The 14,500-nt window shown below is 47.4% G+C and overlaps 1 protein-coding gene across 1 annotated transcript in view; it reads left to right on the plus strand.

The window, feature by feature from the left end:
• The window catches only part of tub (TUB bipartite transcription factor), a 467,593-nt gene that overhangs the window by 186,926 nt on the left and 266,167 nt on the right, over positions 1–14,500 (plus strand). The window lies entirely within an intron of this gene.

Consider the following 14,500-nt stretch of genomic DNA (forward strand, 5'->3'; position numbering starts at 1 on the left):
GGATGGGGATGACCTGTTTCCCCTGGTGAACAGGTTGATCACCAAGGAATACAGATTTGCCATGATTGGGAGCAGGATTTGAGAGAACACACAAATTGTTTCCACCAGAGAGTGGTAGGTGAATGGGATTCATTGCTCTGTTTGATGGTTGAGAGAGAAACTCTCAACTCACTCAAAAGCAACAAAAACAGAAATTGCTGGAGAAACTCAGCAGGCCTGGCAGCATCTGTGGGAAGACAGCAGAGGTAGCGTTTCAAGTCCGGTGACTCTTCATCGGTGCCCTTTGTTTCCTTCACTTAAGAGGAAGCTGGATCTGCACCTGCAGTGCCGTAACCTGTAAGACTATGGACCAGGTGCTAGTAGGTGAGATTAAAATGGTGGCTAGTCTATTCAGCTGGCAGAGATATGATGGGCTAAATGGCCTTTTTGGTGCTGCAACTTTCCTATTGTTCTAACAGCTTAGGGTCTTGCGGAGTGCAAACCTTTATCTCCTAATAGTTCTATTAACAATATTTATTGCCCTCATGTAAGTTGTACCTGATTCCTATCATGCAACAAATCATGAAGCCTCTTCTTGTCAAAACTCAGCAATGGTTGTAGCTCTACCTCTGCAGGTTGAATAGGCCCTTAGACCCAGTCATGAAATGAGGAATTGTGGCAACATTCTACTGACTAATGCTACACTATTTTTTAAAGTTATTAAAAATTCCAGCAAAAGAACTCCATTCCTGTGAATGCACTGTAGAAATGTTGGAGTATTGGATGAGCTCATTAAAGCAGTCAAACTACAGCCTTAAAATCATTGATAGAGGCTGCATCACATTGATTTGATCTGATGAAACATGACAGCTCAGGCGTTAAATTGTCTCTTTTGTCCACAGATGATAGCTGATTTGCTCGAAGTCAGAGGAGCATTTTATGTTTTCAGTTCTGAACTGGCATTCAAGATATTTTCCACTTCATTTAGCACAAGGATTTATTTGTTCTTTTTGTTGCTTTTTTATGTTTCTGCAGCTTTACAAAGTAAATGAAAGTGATTTGGTGAAACCAGCAAATTCTGGTTTGATCTTTAGAACCTGGTTCTGGACTAGACCGAAACCAGTCAGACGTATTCGTGATCGGTTCTATGATTATAAACAGAGATTTTCAAATGGTTATTTATTCTGTAAGAATCACTGCAGGGGCACATATCTTGTCAAAAAATGTAACAGAGGCAAGTAGCATATTTTAATTGATTATATGAATCAATTCTAAGTATTTTTTGATACCTTTATTGAATCTTAGAATGGTTACAGTACAGAAGGAGGTCACTAATGACTGGTCATCTCCTAGTATAGCTGAGCAGCCTGTGGAACTGTGAACCTAATTCTGACTGCACCTCTCTGAGGAATCAATGCCCTCACCAATATCTCAAACAGAAAAACAATTAGTGAGGGCGAACTCAGCGATTTCCTGGACTACCCGTCTGGTTCTCTTGGATGGCTTATTGGTCACCAATTCCTCTTCTGCCTTTAAGCATCTACGTTGTAGTGTGACTTCTCTGACTAGGATGTGACACAGGGTCTTCAACTATCACTTACAATCCAAACTATTTCAATTATCACGTGCAGTCCAAACCTTGGAGCTCATGTTTCTTCAACTGGTAACAATTTCTTTTTTTTTAAGAATATCCTTTTATTGTCACGTGTGCTCCATTGTAGGAGTACACCGAAAAGCTTTTACAATGTCTGCCTTCTTATAGCGACATATTGGGTACAAGTACCTGAGTACAATTCTTAGATACAGCAGGGGAATAGAAGTTTGTTGCATTGCTTTACACAGTTGAAAAATAAGTTAAACAATAGGATATCACTTAAAGGGTTGGCATTACAGTAAGGTAGGAAATTTCAAATAAATATTTAATTGCACCAGCTCAGCACAAGGGTATCTGTACTTAGCCTCACCGCCCGCACTATACCCCAGTCCAACAGCTGTTCCCGCTCTGCTCCAAGCCTCCAGTCCATTCTGTACTGGCAATCAGCTGCCCCAAGGTAAGTGCTAGGACTGCCTCCCCCGTGCTGGTCTCTGCCAGGGACTCAATGCATACGTGCTGCTCCGGATCTGTTTCCCCACTCCCCGCTCCCGGGGCCGTTTCCCCACTCCCCGCTCCCGGGGCCGTTTCCCCACTCCCCGCTCCCGGGGCCGTTTCCCCACTCCCCGCTCCCGGGGCCGTTTCCCCACTCCCCGCTCCCGGGGCCGACAAACAGTTCTTTCTAGCCATATCGGAAATTAAAGGCAGTAAGTACCAAAAACTTTCATGCACTTACCCCCAAACTCCGGATTCCTCAACCGTTCCAGAAACTTCCATCGGCATCCGAAACCAGTCCGGCGCCATTACACACGCGGCCGCTACAGCGCCCGCGGCAATAGCCGCAGACGCCGCCGACGATGATGTCACTTCCGCCCCCACCGACCTCGCAACCTTCATGATCGCGGCCCAAACAACCGCCTCCGGGATCGCCGCACAGACAACCTGCTCTGCGATTGTCATGAAGACAATCGCCAACAGATTGGCGACCTCCGCGGCTATGGGGAAGAACTCTGTCTCCGTGGTCGCCGCAGCTACTTCCGCCCCCAGTGACGTCAGCAACCTACATTTGGACCACATCGCCACATGTGTCTCCGACCCCACGCCGCGTTCCGTCACCACGCCTAACCCCGCCCCCCCGCCGCGTTCCGTCAGCACGCCTAACCCCGCCCCCCCGCCGCGTTCCGTCACCACGCCTAACCCCGCCCCCCCGCTGTGTTCCGTCACCGCGCCTAAACCCGCCCCCACGCCGCGTTCCGCCACCAAGCCTAACTCCGCCCCCCGGCCGAGTTCCGTCACCGCGCCTAACCCCGCCCCCCCGCCGGTCTCCATCACCATGTCCAACTCCGCCCCCACGCCGACCTCTGTCCCCGCCCCCAGGCCTAACCCCGCCCCCACATCCAGCTCCAGCCCCACACCAGGTCCTAGCTCCCCGCCCTGCCGTGTGTTCACCATCCCTCCAGACTTGCCCCTCTCTGAGGATGAAAGATCAGTCCTCAGCAGAGGTCTCACCTTCGTTCCCACACGTTCTCGGGTCAATGAATTCAATACACGGAGTGACATCGAACAATTCTTCCGCTGCCTTCGCCTCCGTGCCTTCTTCTTCAATCAAGACTCTCCCCCACCCTCTGACGACCCCTTCTCCCACCTCCAACACACCCCGTCCACCTGGACACCCCGTGCTGGCCTCCTACCTGCCCTCGACCTCTTCATAGCAAACTGCCGCCGTGATATTAACCGCTACCTGAACTCCCACACCCCTCCCACCCACTCCAACCTCTCACCCTTGGAACGCGCAGCCCTCCACTCCCTCCGTTCCAACCCCAACCTCACCATCAAACCAGCTGACAAGGGAGGCGCAGTAGTAGTTTGGCGCACTGACCTTTACACCGCTGAGGCCAAACGCCAGCTCGCAGATACCTCCTCCTACCGTCCCTATGACCATGACCCCACCCCCCACCACCAAACCATCATCTCCCAGACCATCCATAACCTCATCACCTCAGGGGAGCTCCCATCCACCGCCTCCAACCTCATAGTCCCACAACCCCGCACCGCCCGTTTCTACCTCCTGCCCAAAATCCACAAACCTGACTGCCCCGGACGACCCATCGTCTTAGCCTGCTCCTGCCCAACCGAACTCATCTCGGCATACGTCGAGACGGTCCTGTCCCCATTAGTCCAAGAACTCCCCACCTACGTTCGTGACACCACCCACGCCCTCCACCTCCTCCAGGATTTCCGCTTCCCCGGTCCCCAACGCCTCATCTTCACCATGGACATCCAGTCCCTGTACACCTCCATCCCCCATCACGAAGGACTCAAAGCACTCCGCTTCTTCCTTTCCCGCCGTACCACCCAGTACCCTTCCACCGACACCCTCCTTCGACTGACCGAACTGGTCCTCACCCTGAACAACTTTTCTTTCCAATCCTCCCACTTTCTCCAAACAAAAGGAGTAGCCATGGGCACCCGCATGGGCCCCAGCTATGCCTGCCTCTTCGTAGGGTATGTGGAACAATCCATCTTCCGCAACTACACTGGCCCCACCCCCCCATCTTTTCCTTCGCTACATTGATGACTGTATCGGCGCTACGTCGTGCTCCCACGAGGAGGTTGAACAGTTCATCCACTTCACCAACACCTTCCACCCCGACCTCAAATTCACCTGGACAGTCTCGGACTCCTCCCTCCCCTTCCTAGACCTTTCTGTTTCTATCTCAGGCGACCGAATCAACACGGACATCTACTACAAACCAACCGACTCCCACAGCTACCTGGACTACACCTCCTCCCATCCTGCCCCCTGTAAAAACGCCATCCCATTCTCCCAATTCCTTCGTCTCCGCCGCATCTGCTCCCAGGAGGACCAGATCAAAATACGTACAACACAGATGGCCTCCTTCTTCAAGGACCGCAATTTCCCCCCCGACGTGGTCGACGGTGCCCTCCACCGCATCTCCTCCACTTCCCGCTCCTCCGCCCTTGAGCCCCGCCCCTCCAACCGCCACCAGGACAGAACCCCACTGGTCCTCACCTACCACCCCACCAATCTCCATGTACAGCGCATCACCCGCCGTCACTTCCGCCACCTCCAAACAGACCCCAGCACCAAGGATATATTTCCCTCCCCTCCCCTATCAGCTTTCCGTAGAGACCACTCCCTCCGCGACTCCCTTGTCAGATCCACACCCCCCACCGACCCAACCTCCACTCCCGGCACCTTCCCTTGCAACCGCAGGAGGTGCAACACTTGCGCCCACACCTCCCCCCTCACTTCTCTCCAAGGCCCCAAAGGAAACTTCCATATCCGCCACAGATTCACCTGCACCTCCACCCACATCATCTACTGCATCCGCTGCAGCCGGTGTGGCCTCCTCTATATTGGGGAGACAGGCCGCCTACTTGCGGAGCGATTCAGAGAGCACCTCTGAGCCACCCGGACGAACCAACCCAACCACCCTGTAGCACAGCATTTCAACTCCCCCTCCCACTCCACCGAGGATATGCAGGTCATTGGACTTATCCACCGCCAAACCACAACAACGCGACGGTCGGAGGAGGAGCGTCTTATCTTCCGACTGGGAACCCTCCAACCACAGGGGATGAACTTGGACTTCACCAGTTTCTTCATCCCCCCTCCCCCCACCTTGTCTCAGCCGAATCCCTCCAGCCCGGCACCGCCTTCCTGACCTGCAGTCTTCTTCTTGACCTCTCCGCCTCCATCCTACTCCGACCTATCACCCTCACCTTGACCTCTTTCCACCTATCACATTTCCAACGCCCCTCCTCCAAGTCCCTCCTCCCTACCTTTTACCTTCTCCTGCTGAACACTCTCTGCTCATTCCTGAAGAAGGGCCTGTGCCCGAAACGTCGAATCTCCTGTTCCCTGGATGCTGCCTGACCTGCTGTGCTGTTCCAGCAATAAAGTTTCAACTTTGATCTCCAGCATCTGCAGACCTCACTTTCTCCCCGTTTCCTCGCTCCCCGCTCCCGGGGCCGTTTCCCCGCTCCCCGCTCCCGGGGCCGTTTCATCGCTTCCCGCTCCCGGGGCCGTTTCCCCGCTCCCCGCTCCCGGGGCCGTTTCCCCGCTCCCCGCTCCCGGGGCCGTTTCCCCGCTCCCCGCTCCCGGGGCCGTTTCCCCGCTCCCCGCTCCCTGCTCCGGGATTGTTTCCCCATTCCCTGCTACAGGGCTTTTTCAGGACTCACAACTTCCGTGCTGCTCTGGAGGTTGCTGCTCCATGGACTTGCTGCTGACACCTGCTACTGGGCCAGAATTCGCCTCCGGTGCGAATGGGCGAGAAGAAGATGATAAATAAAGAATAAAATTAAAATGAAAAAGAACAGGCAGAGCTCTTGCAGGAGTGTCCTTCTCTGCTGCCATCTTGTTCATGTGGTGGCCTATGTCTCCAGTAGAATCCAAAACTTCCACATATTACAACACTCGTGTTCCACACAACTGAGCTACCCTGCCATGTCTTAACTTTACTGTTGCTAACTTTATTTTGCTTTAAATTACTTCTACTAACTTTATTTTACTTGGTGTTAACTTTTAACCTCACACCTACCGATAAATCGTGCTAGTACTGATAAATTTGGCACACGTAACATACTTTACAATTTGCAATAAGCCTTATTTCAGCTTACTGAACCTTACTCTGTCTCTTGTGCATCCAAATCCATGTGAATCTAAATCATTTCTTATTCTGTGTACCTCATACTTGTGCATAGTCTTCTGATCGTTTGCCCCTTACTGGCTGTGCAGTTTGAAAAACTAGATTTTATGTGGATCCTGTGTTCGCCATTAGCTAGCTTAGCTTTCTGCTTCAGTAATTAACAATGACTGACCCAACTGCTTTCTGTTGATTGACAACAAACTGCAATTACCAGGAAGTTCCTTGTTTAATAAGGCAACATAACACACTTAAGTGCTCTTAATTCTATGTCAGAGCCAGACTCCTAAATCTTTTTAAGGTTTAAACATAGATTATCAGAATGTCCCATGTAACCTAATTTACAATTCACTCAGTGTACACTTCACTCAGGTGTAGTCCTCTGCCATGTATCCTTTACTGATATTAAAAAGATTTTTCTCATTAGGCCATTAATTCCTTTGCTCATTGCTTAAATCTGTATCCTCTGGTTCATATCCCTTCCGACAATGGGAGCAGTGCACTAATAATCCACTCCTTTCTGTTTCCGAGCTCTCTATAGAGTTGTATCCTTTATTTTAAATTGCCAATTCTTATCCTTCTGACCAAAGTGTAATAATTTACAACTCTGCCCTAAAATTGATCTTCCACATGCCAGATGTCTGCACGTTCCACCAATCTCCCCATGTTCTTCTGTAGTTGAAAGTAACTCTCCTCACATTTCACCAGTTTTCTGTAATCTTCGAATTTTGAATCTGTGTACTGTACACTCAAGTCTATGTTATTAAATGTAATATCATCATGGGACTTAAAATTATTCTTGAACTGGGAGAGTTGACATTAACGAGAGTGCCTATTTTCAACTAACTCCTCACAGCAGGTATAGGTTCATCTTTACAAGGTTCACAGAATTTATTAAGTTGTTTACAGTACTTATAAAAATGCATAATTTAACCGAGGCAGTTTAAACAGTCTGTTAATGTTGGAACACCAGTTCTTCAGTATGGCATTGCCACGAGATGTGATCTTCTGGCAGAAGTCTACTCATTCTTCTTGATGCATGCCTGGTTGCTAAAAGTTGGTATTTTAAACACTCACTAACCATTACATCTGTATATGGTTATTGATTGTCCTGAACACTGGTTGGGCCACTGCGTGGTCAGTCTCTGATTAGGTGGTGTGTGGTTAATAATTGACTTGTTTTTACAGATAATGAAGGTGCCATCTTGTGGTGTAGTGGTATCTCACCTGCTCCAGAAGTATGCATAATATCTCTGAACAGGTTGATTAGAAAAATAGGTAATAAAAAAAATTAAGGGTCATGACATCTTACTGATGCACTTTCCTGTTACTTCCTGAAGTTTCAGGTATTCCTAGGATCCTCCTTCATTAAACCCTTTTTTATTACTTTAATAAATCCTTATGCCTGTCAGTGAGATATCTAAGTTCCTCGAGATCATTTATTTCCCTTTTATTTGGTATAAGAAGGCGTATGTTTTCACTTCATACTTATTGATAATTGTGTGCATCATCTCAAATTTATGCATTGGCATATAGCTATCCTGTAGAGAATTCATTAGCCTAGACATCCATTAATGTGCTTTTATTAAAGCAACTACCTGCTTATGGGCGTTTTTTAATAGTGGCTCTTGATGCTTGCAATGGAAGAATCTTTAAAATAGTAAAATAAAGTGGCAAAGTGGCATACAACTTTCAACTAATATGAAAATCACAGAATTGCTTCAATATAAAGTTTACAGTAAAGATGACATATTTTCATTTTCCTTTTGCTTGGACCTCAATGGAGGGTGATGCTTTAGATCAAACAAACTGTGTAAAGAGATGGCTGGAATTTTAAGTATGGGAACATTGTGAGTTGTATACACTGCTGGAACAGTAAAAGCTGAAGCAGACAGGATGGAGCCTATGGATTCTGAACTAATGAACAATTGTTTGACAACAAAGTTTTGATTGGCTTCTGACCAGGTGACTATGCTTTGCGTGAGGTCAATGCGGCAAGACAAACATCCAGCCTGCAAATGAAAGTATCAAAACAATCCCTTTCCTGAATAGAAGACTAGCAGGACACTCGGGCTTAATAGAGATACATGAGAAACCAGTTAGATAAAGTAATGAGACGTTAACGTCAGTACTGATTGAGGTACAGTTAAAGCATTTTGAACATGGTGAAAGAATAAAGAAATTAGAGGTGGAATTCTAAGTGCAGTGAAAAACAAGGAGCAGAATAAAGAATTAACTCATCCAGATGCCTTTTAAATGTATTTGTACTGGACTCTACCACTTCCCTGGCAGCTCATTCTATGCATGCACCACCTTCTGTGTGAAAAAGTTGTTCTCTAGATTCATTTAAATCTTTCCCCTCTCACCTTAAACCTATGCCCTCTAGTTTTGCTCTGCCCCACCCCTGGGATAAGACCTTGTCTATTTAATATTGAGAGTGTGTTGCTGGAAAAGCACAGCAGGTCAGGCAGCATCCGAGCAGCAGGAAAATCAACGTTTCGGGTCGGAGCCCTTCATCAGCCCTCATCATTCCTGATGAAGGGTTTCAGTCCGAAAGGTCAATTTTCCTGCTCCTTGGATGCTGCCTGACCTGCTGAGCTTTTCCAGTAACACACTCTTAACTCTGATCTCCAGCATCTGCAGTCCTCACTGTCACCTTGTCTATTTACCGTATCCATGCCCCTCATGGTTTTATAGACCTCTATAAGGTCACCCCTCAGCATCCAACACCCCAGGGAAAATAGTCCCAGTCTTGTCAGCCTCACCCTATAGCTCAAATCCTCCAACTCTGGCAACATCCTTGTAAATCTTTTCTGAACACTTTCGAGTTTCACAACGTCCTTCTTATAGTAGGGAGACCAGAATTGCATGCAGTATTCCAAAAGTGACCTAACCAACGTCCTGTACAGCTGCAACATGACCTCCCAATTCCCATACACAATGCACCGACCATTAAAGGCAAGCATAGCAAATGCTTTCTTCACTACTATGTCTACCCTGGACTTCACTTTCAGGGAACTATGAGCCTGCACTCCAAGGTCTCTTTGTTCAGCAACACTCCCCAGTTCCTTACCATTAAGTGTACAAGTCCTGTCCTGATTTGCAAAATGCAGAACCACACATTTATCTAGAGTCATGGAGATGTACAGTATGGAAACAGACCCTTCAGTCCAACCCGTCCATGCCAATCAGATATCCCAATCCAATCTCGTCCCACCTGCCAGCACCCAGCCCATTTTCCTCCAAACCCTTCTTATTCATATACCCATTCAAATGCCTCTTAAATGTTGCAATTGTACCAGCCACCACCACTTCCTCAGGCAGGTCATTCCATACACGTACCACCCTCTGTGTGAAAAAGTTGCCCCGTAGGTCTCTTTTGTATCTTTCCCCTCTCACCCTCAACCTATGCCCTCTAGTTCTGGACTCCCCGACCCCAGGGAAAAGACTTTGCCTATTTACCCTATCCACGCCCCTCATAATTTTGTAAACCTCTATAAGGTCACCCCTCATCCTCCAACGCTCCAGGGAAAACAGCCCCAACCTGTTCAGCCTCTTCCTATAGCTCAAATTCTCCAACCCTGGTAACATCCTTGTAAATCTTTTCTGAACCCTTTCAAGTTTCACAACATCTTTCCGGTAGGAAGGAGACCAGAAATGCATGCAATATTCCAACAGTGGCCTAACCAATGTCCTGTATAGCCACAACATGACCTCCCAACTCCTGTACTCAGTACTCTGACCAATAAAGGAAAGCATACCAAAAGTCTTCTTCACTATCTTATCTACCTGCGACTCCACTTTCAAGGAGCTATGAACCTGCACTCCAAGCTGTCTTTGTTCAGCAACACTCCCTAGGACCTTACCATTAGGTGTATAAGTCCTACTAAGATCTGCTTTCCCAAAACACAGCACCTCGCATTTATCTGAATTAAACTCCATCTGCCACTTCTCAGCCTATTGGCCCATCTGGTCAAGATCCTGTTGTAATCATAGGTAATCTTCTTCGCTGTCCACTCCACCTCCAATTTTGGTGTCATCTGCAAACTTACTACCTGTACTTCTTATGCTTGCATCCAAATCATTTATCTAAATGACAAAAAGTAGAGGACCCAGCACCGATCCTGTGGCACTCAACTGGTCACAGGCCTCCAGTCTGAAAAACAACCCTCCCCTCTGTCTTCTACCTTTGATCCAGTTCTGTATCCAAACAGTTAGTTCTCCCTGTATTCCATGAGATCTAACCTTGCTAATCAGTCTCCCATGGGGAACCTTATCGAACGCCTTACTGAAACCCACGTAGATCACATCTACCACTCTGCCCTCATCAATCCTCTTCATTACTTGCTCAAAAAACTCAATCAAGTTTGTGAGACATGATTTCCCATGCACAAAGCCATGTTGACTATCCCTAATCAGTCCTTGCCTTTCCAAATACAGGTACATCCTGTCCCTCAGGAATCCCTCCAACACTGACGTCAGGCACATTGATCTATAGTTCCTTGGCTTGTCCTTACCACCCTTCTTAAACAGTGGCACTACGTTAGCCAACCTCCAGTCTTCCGGCACCTCACCTGTGACTATTGGTGGTCCTGGGGATTTATCCACCTTTACCCGTTTCAAGACATCCAGCACTTCCTCCTCTGTAATATGGACATTTTGCAAGATGTCACCATCTATTTCCCTACAGTATATATCTTCCATATCCTTTTCCACAGTAAATACTGATGCAAAATACTCATTTAGTATCTCCCCCATTTTCTACAGCTCCACACAAAGGCCGTTTTGTTGATCTTTGAGGGGCCGTAATCTCTCCTTAGTTACTCTTTTGTCCTTAATGTATTTATAAAAACTCTTTCGATTCTCCTTAATTCTATTTGCCAAAGCTATCTCATGTCCCCTTTCTGCCCTCCTGATTTCCCTCTTAAGTATACTCCCACTGCCTTTATAGTCTTCTAAAAATTCACTCAGTCTATCCTTTACATATGCTTCCTTCTTTTTCTTAACCAAACCCTCAATTTTTTTAGTCATCCAGCATTCCTTATACCTACCAGCCTTTCCTTTCACACAACAGGAATATACTTTGTCTGGAATCTCGTTATCTCATTTCTGAAGGCTTCCCATTTTCCAGCTGTCCCTTTACCTGCGAACATTTGCCCCCAATCAGTTTATGAAAGTTCTTGCCTAATACTGTCAAAATTGAAACTTTATTGCTGGAACAGCACAGCAGGTCAGGCAGCATCCAGGGAACAGGAGATTCGACGTTTCGGGCACAGGCCCTTCTTCAGGAATGAGCAGAGAGTGTTCAGCAGGAGAAGATAAAAGGTAGGGAGGAGGGACTTGGAGGAGGGGCGTTGGAAATGTGATAGGTGGAAAGAGGTCAAGGTGAGGGTGATAGGTCGGAGTAGGATGGAGGCGGAGAGGTCAAGAAGAAGACTGCAGGTCAGGAAGGCGGTGCCGGGCTGGAGGGATTCGGCTGAGACAAGGTGGGGGGAGGGGGGATGAAGAAACTGGTGAAGTCCAAGTTCATCCCCTGTGGTTGGAGGGTTCCCAGTCGGAAGATAAGACGCTCCTCCTCCGACCGTCGCGTTGTTGTGGTTTGGCGGTGGATGAGTCCAATGACCTGCATATCCTCGGTGGAGTGGGAGGGGGAGTTGAAATGCTGTGCTACAGGGTGGTTGGGTTGGTTCGTCCGGGTGGCCCAGAGGTGCTCTCTGAATCGCTCCGCAAGTAGGCGGCCTATCTCCCCAATATAGAGGAGGCCACACCGGCTGCAGCGGATGCAGTAGATGATGTGGGTGGAGGTGCAGGTGAATCTGTGGCGGATATGGAAGTTTCCTTTGGGGCCTTGGAGAGAAGTGAGGGGGGAGGTGTGGGCGCAAGTGTTGCACCTCCTGCGGTTGCAAGGGAAGGTGCCGGGAGTGGAGGTTGGGTCGGTGGGGGGTGTGGATCTGACAAGGGAGTCGCGGAGGGAGTGGTCTCTACGGAAAGCTGATAGGGGAGGGGAGGGAAATATATCCTTGGTGCTGGGGTCTGTTTGGAGGTGGCGGAAGTGACGGTGGATGATGCGCTGTACATGGAGATTGGTGGGGTGGTAGGTGAGGACCAGTGGGGTTCTGTCCGGGTGGCGGTTAGAGGGGCGGGGCTCAAGGGCGGAGGAGCGGGAAGTGGAGGAGATGCGGTGGAGGGCACCATCGACCACGTCGGGGGGGAAATTGCGGTCCTTGAAGAAGGAGGCCATCTGTGTTGTACGTATTTTGAACTGGTCCTCCTGGGAGCAGATGCGGCGGAGACGAAGGAATTGGGAGAAAACTGATGAGACAAATTAGTTGGTTAGGGGAAAACTGGATATTGCTTATGCATGAGGTACCAGTGTTGGACTGGGGTAGATAAGGTAAGCAGTCACATGACTCCAGGTTATAATCCAACAGGTTTATTTGAAATCACAAGCTTTCAGAGCGCTGCTCCTTCATCAGGTGAGGTGAAGAGAGGCACAAAGGTGCAGACTTTATGGCAGAGAGATCAAAAGAACAGACAAATTGTGTGTGAAGTGTTGACAGGTTGAATAACAAGTCTCTGCAGGTGATCAAATGTGTCAGATGGTGTGAGTAAAGTGTCAACAGCTGAATAGCAAGTGAAGGGATGACCTATAATCCAATGAATTGTAGCAGGGAGGTGATTACAAAAAGTAAAAAATAAGGTAGTGCTGAAAAAGCACCAAATGGCTACTCACTTGTTATTCTGTTGACACTTTACTCACATCATCTGACACTTTTGATCACCCGCAGAGACTTATGATTCAGCCTGTTGACACTCCACTCACACCATTTGAATGATCTTTTGATCTCTCTGCCTTTCAATTCTGTGCTTGTGTGCCTCTCTTCACTCCACATGATGAAGGAGCAGCGGTCAAAAAGCTTGTGAATGCTTATGCAGAGCAAGTTGACAGGCAAGTACATGAATTTTGTGCTTCACTGTCAGAGGTGGTTTCTCGGGATTATGATCCTATCAAGAAAACAATTCTGGGGGGTTGAAAAGTTAGTCCCTGAATGATACAGGCAAAAGTTTTGAAACTTGAGGAGAACCTATGTTGAATTTGCAAAGGTTAAGCAAAGTAATTTTGGTAGTTGAGTAAAAGCATCATGGGTTGAAAGCACATATGAAGCTCCCAGAAAGATCCTTTTCTTGGAAAAAGTGAAAAACATTCTGTTTATTTGAATAAGAAGCCTAAGGGTTGCATGTGTTAGACAAGCAGCAGTTACAAGCATAATACTTGAAATCGATGAATGTTTTTAACCTGAATTTATCAGTCAGGTAGTTTATTGAGGACTTTGGATGGTTTCACTAAATTGTTTCACATTTAATATGAGAATGCAGGAATTTTATTTCCAGCACACTACCTCAGTGCCAGGAGGCCAAGGGTCAAGTGCCACCTGTTCCAGAAATGTACAAAAACAGCTCTGACTAGGTTGATGAAAAATATCTTGAGTGCAAGATAGTGCCAAAACGTGATGAACCTCTGGAAAGCTTTATCACAGAAGTGGTTGAGGACAAAATATTGCATGTTTTCAAGAGGAGTTCGACTTATTTCTTGGAGCTGACGGTATCAAAGGAAAAGTGAGAATAGAAGACTGAATTTGTGAATTAGCCATGATCATAATGAATGGGGGAGCATGGTCAAAGGGCTGAATGGCCCACTTTTACTCCTGTTTCTATGTTTCTGTGAATTGCTAACATTGGATAATCATTCCAAAGTGGATCTAGTCAACCTTCACAGCATTTGTTTCAACTGTTAAATAATAAAGGTGTAGCTTACACTGGCATGAAGATACATGGAGTGTTATTTTATGTGTCACAATCAGGGACATACTAATGATATCATCATTGTATTATAGCACATGAATGGATGGTATAAAGATAACAAACTCCATATTGCAGAACTCCCTCAGTACTGAAACTCTAAAAATGCAGAACTCTTGGGTCATTTGAAGCATGGTACTCATTGTTGACGAAAAGCATTGTATTAGCACAAATATAAAAGAGAAGTAAGGGGCAACGTTTTCATGCAGAGGGTGGTGCGTGTATGGAATGAGCTGCCAGAGGAAGTGGTGGAGGCTGGTACAATTGCAACATTTAAAAGACATCTGGATGGTACATGAGTAGGAAGGCTTTGGAAGTATGGGCCGGGTGCTGGCAAGTGGGACTAGATTAGGTTGGGATATCTGGTTGGCATGGATGAGTTGGACTGTAGGGTCTGTTT

This window comes from Chiloscyllium plagiosum, unplaced genomic scaffold (assembly GCF_037043375.1).
Source record: "Chiloscyllium plagiosum isolate Xiang-an unplaced genomic scaffold, Cpla_swu_hap1 HiC_scaffold_18, whole genome shotgun sequence".
Lineage (NCBI taxonomy): Eukaryota > Metazoa > Chordata > Chondrichthyes > Orectolobiformes > Hemiscylliidae > Chiloscyllium > Chiloscyllium plagiosum.